At 37.6% G+C, this 6155-nt stretch overlaps 1 long non-coding RNA gene across 1 annotated transcript; it reads right to left on the reverse strand.

The window, feature by feature from the left end:
- Positions 1–5001: 5001 nt before the first annotated feature.
- LOC124246465 (uncharacterized) lies at positions 5002–5776 on the reverse strand. Its single transcript, XR_006890500.1, has 2 exons — positions 5662–5776; positions 5002–5626 (listed from the first exon to the last, which is right to left on the reverse strand). It is a non-coding gene; the product is annotated as an uncharacterized LOC124246465 (long non-coding RNA).
- Positions 5777–6155: the final 379 nt, after the last annotated feature.

Raw genomic sequence — 6155 nt, forward strand, 5'->3', positions numbered from 1 at the left:
ATTTGAGTTACTCTCTAGTGTCCTTCATTTCAGCCTGAAAAAGTCCCTCTTCTGTCATAGGACACATTTTCTGGTCACAAATTCTCTCAACTTTTGTTTGTCTGTTAATGTAGTATTTTCTCCTTTTTTCTGTGTGTGTGAGGAAGATTGGCCCTGAGCTAACATCTGTTGCCAATCTTCCTCTATTTGCTTGAGGAAGATTATTGCTGAGCTAACATCTGTGCCAATCTTCCTCTATTTTATGTGGGAAGCCGCCACAGCCTGACTTGATGAGTGGTGCTAGGTCCACATGCACGATCTGAACCTGCGAACGTGGGCCACCAAAGCAGAGTGTGTGAACTTAACCACTCTGCCACTGGGCTGACCCCTTTCTTCTTCTTTTTTGAAGAATAAGTTTGTTACAATTATTGGTTGACATTCTTTTTCTTTCAGCACTTTGAATATATCATTCCATTGCCTTTGGCTGCCATGGTTTCTGATGAAAAATCAGCTACTAATCTTATTGAGGATCTCTTATACCTACTGAGTCACTTCTTCGTTGCTGCTTTCAAGATTCTCTGTCTTTGATTATGATGGGTTTAGGTGTGGATCTCTTTGAATTTATTCTACTTGCAGTTGTTACTTTCTTGGATGTGTGTATTAATGCTTTTTATCAAATTTGGGAAGGTTTTGACCATTATTTCTTCAAATATTCTTTCTAGCACTTTTTTGCCTTTCCTTCTGGGTCTCCCATTATATGCATATTGGTAAGCTTGAAAGGGTCCCATAGGTCTCTGAGGATTTGCTCATTTCTTTTCATTCTCTTTTTCTTTCTATTCCTCATTTATCTTCAAGTTTTGTTTTTGTTTTTGTTTTTGTTTTAGTCTGTTGCCTACTCAAATCTGCTGGCGAGTCCCTCTAGTGAATTTTTTATTCCAGTTATTGTATTTTCTACTTCAGGATTTCTTTTTATAATTTCTATGTTTTTATTAATATTTTCTATTTGGTAAGACATTGTTCTCATACTCTCCTTTAATTCTTGAGACATGATTTCCTTTAGTTCTTTGAACATATTTTAAATAGCTGATTTAAAGTCTTTGTCTAGTAGGTTCAACTGGGCTTCCTCAGGTACGGTTTCTATTGACTTTTTTCCCCTTGATATTGGCCATACTTTGCTATTTCTTCATATGTCTAGTATTTTTTTTATTGAAAACTGGGTATTTTAAATAATACAATGTGGCAACTCTGGAAATCAGACTCTGCCTCCTCCCCAAGGTTTGTTGTTGTTGCTAATTGTTTTGCTGGTTGTTTATTTAGTGACTTTAATGAACCAGTTCTGTAAAGCCTGCATTTTTGGTGACGTGTGGCCACTGAAGTCTCTACTCAGTTAGCTTAGTCAGCAGCTAATGAATGGGCAGAGCTCTCCTTAAACATCTGGAACCAATAAATCTCCCAGTCTTTGCCAGGGTCTCCGTGTGCATGTTGAGACACATCTTCCACACTCAATGAGGCAGTTTAGGCTCACCTTAATCTTTATGTCTTGCTTGCACAGAGCCTCAAGGTCAGCCAGAGGTGAAAGCTTAGGGCCTTCTGGGTCTTTTTGAAGCATGTGCATGGCCTTACGCTTGTGCATGGCTTTCTAGGTTCCCAGGAATATGTTGGAGATTTTCAAAGTCATAATGGACATCTTACTCCTCAACTTTTCCTTTTCAGGTTTTTGGTTAGCCTACCGTTTGTCCCAACTGTTATTCATCACCTCAGGCAGCCGTGATTAAAACATTTGCCAGTAAATGTTTTTCACAAACGATTCCACAGAGGGGCTTTTAGCACTAGGTGAACTTTATTCAGATCAAATGAAGATAAGCTTTTGAATGGGGTCTTCCAGGGAACCACCAGACAGTCAAATAATTACAATTCTCTCAGAACGAGGCTTTGAAAGAGCTCCAGCTCTGTTCTGCTCCCTCTGGTATCAAGGATGTGGGATGTTATTTTTCAAGGCTACCGCTGAGCTGGGGATGGGACTAGAAGTTAAAATGCCACAAAGCTTGTTCCTATAGAGACTCAGGCGTTTTTCTTGAATAAATACTCCCTGGGTTGCTGCAAGCCTTTGGTTAGTTTCCAGTTCTGGAAAAGTCAATTCTGACAATTTCTGCCAGTTTTTTCATTGTTTTTTTAGAGAGGCGAATTTTCAGAGCTCCCTTGCCATTTTCCCGACCTGAATATTTAAGGGCAGGTGTTATTATTGACTTTTCTTGGCCAAAGAAAAATCTTGGTATGGCAGGGCTTCCGAATATTTTTAACAGAGTAAGCTATAACACATTGCCTCCACTAATTTATGAATTGACTTAGGAATATCTGACCAAAGCATGCCATTAATGGAAGTGATATTGAGGGTTTTTGTTTTTTGTTTTTTGTTTTGTTTTAACAGCTATTGGTCAAGATTTCAACATATTTTTAAGGCTACTCACTATCTTATGATAGTCAAACTCTGTTATCACTATAAAGAAGGATGCTAGTGTTCCTCTAAAATATATGATGGAGATATGCATCTCTTTATATTAAAAGTTCTGTCATTATTGAGACATTTTATAAAGGCGAAGAGGGGCTGAAGACATAGTCCTCTATTTTTTAAAATTTTTTCCAGCTTTATTGAGATATAATTGACATATAACATTGTGTAAATATAAGGTGTACAATGCGCTGATTTGATACACTTATATATTGCAAAATGATAACCACCATGGCATTAGTTACATTTTAATTCTTAAAAGAGGTGGAGACACCATCTGGCTATTAGAATGGCTACAGCGGGAGAAAGGGTCACTCAGAGTCTAGGGTTTGGATTTCAGCATTGCAGGACAGCCCGAGATGATCAGTCTCTGACGAATTAGTTCATGCTACCTAAACTTTCAAAAGACTTAGGTATAAGCCAGAATGTGATTTTACTAATCTTAAAAAGATGCTCTGCAACAGAAACTGTTATGTAGGTTGTAATGATCTTTGTCATTGTACATTATCTTCCCAAAGGCAAATCCAGGCAAGAAATCAAAATGAAAACAAAAGGCTGTGAGAGAAGCATGGAGTTACTGCAAGGCAAACAAATTAGATGACCTTAAGAAATGTCCTCAAACTCCCCAATGCAGAAATAGCCTGTAGAGTAAAATATCTGACATAATCTGGAACACAACACTCCTTTTCTCAGGATAGTAATAGAAACTTTGTGACAAAGTCTTATTCTTGGCTCCATGCTGACCTAAGCCCTTTGGTAACACAGCCTAACACACAATAAAACTTGATTCAGTTTAGGATTTCTATTTTCTTTTTTCTAAGTGATAGTACATTCTAGTGATTCCTGAGACTATACACTGGCAGCCTTTTTTTTGAGCTTGGGTGTCATCAAAGCTTCTTAGCCAAGAGAATCTCTATCACAATACATAGTTTTAATGTTTCCTTAACACTTCTCACTACCTGAAATCATCTTACTTATTTACTTGTATATTATCACCTCCATCTAAACAGAGACTTTGTCCTGAGAACAAGCCCTTGGAGAACAAGGACTTTGTCTATATTTTTCATTATTATATTCCCATTGCTTTTATAAGTGTCTAGACCATAGAAAACAATCAATAAATATTTGTTAAATTCATTTAATAATTACTGTTATAGGTGAGAGTATAAGAGGAATGAAATCTTAGCATTAATTTTGGAGATTCATTGCTGTTGCCTCCATATTGACTATTTTTGAGACTAGAATTTGAATGACTAAAGAGCCATTCCTATTTGTGCCCATTCTAGTAGCGGAAAAGCACAAACTTTAAAGGAGTATAGGAAGAGGTTGGTCAAAGGGTGTAAACTTTCAGTTACAAGATGAGTAAGTTCTGGGGATCTAATGTACAGCATGGTGACTGCAGTTAATACCACTGTATTGCATACGTGAAATCTGCTAAGACAGTAAATCATAATTGTTCTCACTACACCATAGAAACAAAAAAGGTAACTATGTGAGGTAATGAATGTGTTAATTAGCTTGATTGTGGTAATCATTTCACAATGTACACGTATATCAAAACATCACGTTGTACACCTTAAATATATACAACTTTTACTTGTCAATTATCTCAATAAAGCTGAAAAAAATAAAATATATGCTTATTTTGAAAGAGAGAAAAAAGGAAAGACTATGGATAGCTGAGATCTATGGCCATTTTATATGACTACAGAACCAAAAAGTAGACAGAACAATAAATGCCTTAGAAAGTCTTAAATTTCTCTTAATCATATGTCAGAAAAGTAAAGCAAAACATTGACTAATTGTTCCTACTACCTGCTTATTCCTCATAGACTATATTAAGTTGAGAGACACTTAGAATTAAAAAATTTTAGTTTCAACTGGGAAATGTTTCTTTCTGCTTAACTACTTAGTTTATAACGGTGATTTGAAGGGTATGCTATCTTTGTTTCCTGGGGAGGCATTTAGGAAGGTCTAAACAATACAGTACAGAGGATGATCATCAATTCACTGTACACACTCCTGTTCTGGGTGTGTTAATGACAGAACTAATGACATAAGGTTATTGAATGAGTGCATGATTGCAGACGTTGGTGTTTCTTCTATACGTACCAGTTTTTCTATCAACCAGTTTTCATGCTTATGTAAATTACTTTCTCCCACTGACCCAAAGCTGTAGAATGAATTTTCAAATAATATAAACCAATTGAGATTTTAAACTTAGGAGAAATAGTTAAAAATCGTTAAAAAAAAAATCAATTCACCGAAACTATTCAGGGGTCTCCAATTCTCTGCAGTAAAACAAACAACAGAAAAGTAGGGACTGAGGGAAATTGAGAAATCCAGCGAAAATCAGTACACTGCAACCCCTTGATGTACACACGCTGTAGAATCCCCATCCACCCCTTGAGAGTGGGCAGCACCGGTGAACATGATGGGCTATCACCACGGGAGAATCCTCACGGGAATATCTGTATTTGTCTTCTATTGCTGCAAAATCAATTACCACAAACTTAGTGGCTTATTCCAACTCATTTATTATCTCACAGTTCTGTATGTTACAAGTCCAGGCACAGGTCAGCTACGTTTGATACTGAGGGTCTCAGGAGGCCGAAATTTAGGTGTCAGCTAGGGTTACAGTGTCATCTGAAGTTTGAAGTACTCTTCCAAGCTAATCCAGGTTGTTAGAAGAATTCAGTTTCTTGTGGTTGTACAACAGAGGTCCTGGCTTCTCTCGCTGGCTGACAGCTGGAAAGTAGCTCTCATCTCCTAGAGGCCACCCTTAGGTCTTAGCCGATGTGGCCCTCTTTCAACATGGTAGCTAACTTCTTCAAGGCCCACAGGAGAATCTCTCAGACTTCTTGTGAGAGCTCACCTTATTAGGTCAGGCCCAGCTAGCACTGTCTCCCTGTTGATACTCAAAGCCAGCTGATTAGGGACCTTAACTGCATCTGCAAAATTTCTTGAACCTTGCCATATAACATAGTCTAATCATGGCCATATCATCAGGGGAGTATCATCAGGGCATTTGGTTTGTGGTAAAGGATTGCTTCAGTAGCACACTGTGAACATGACCCTATACACATACGGCTATAATTTTATAGGACTATATAGGTATATAGGATTTTACCTATATACCTATAGGATAGGTATATAGGATTTTACCTATATACCTATAGGATTTATACCGTAGGACTATAGGATTTTATAATCATCTATATAAACTTTAAATTTTATGTCACTTTACAAGTGACAAAATGCTGGTACATATTATACATTATCTGATTTTCAGGACTACCTGTCAGAGAGGCATAGGAGATATCAGTCTAATGTTACAGGTAGAAAAACCAAGCCTCAAAGTAGCTAAGAGATCACCCAAAGCTTTAGAGCAAATTAGTAGTGGAGTTGGGCTTCAGCCCAGGGTCTTTTCACATATAGTCCAGTGCTCTTTTTTCCTGTAGTTTTCAAACTGCATTTGGTGAGGTTCCAAGGACATGTCTCAGGGACTACTGAAAGAACTGAGGGTGACTCAGAAGGAGGGCTAAGCGTTGACACAGAGGCCCTACTTTTGTTTGTTCTATATGTTGGGGGTTCTACACAACCTTGCTGGCTTGCTAAAGGCAAAGAAGAATGTTTAAAAAAAATTTAGTTTAGGGGGCCAGCCCCG

Source organism: Equus quagga, chromosome 1 (assembly GCF_021613505.1).
Source record: "Equus quagga isolate Etosha38 chromosome 1, UCLA_HA_Equagga_1.0, whole genome shotgun sequence".
NCBI lineage: Eukaryota > Metazoa > Chordata > Mammalia > Perissodactyla > Equidae > Equus > Equus quagga.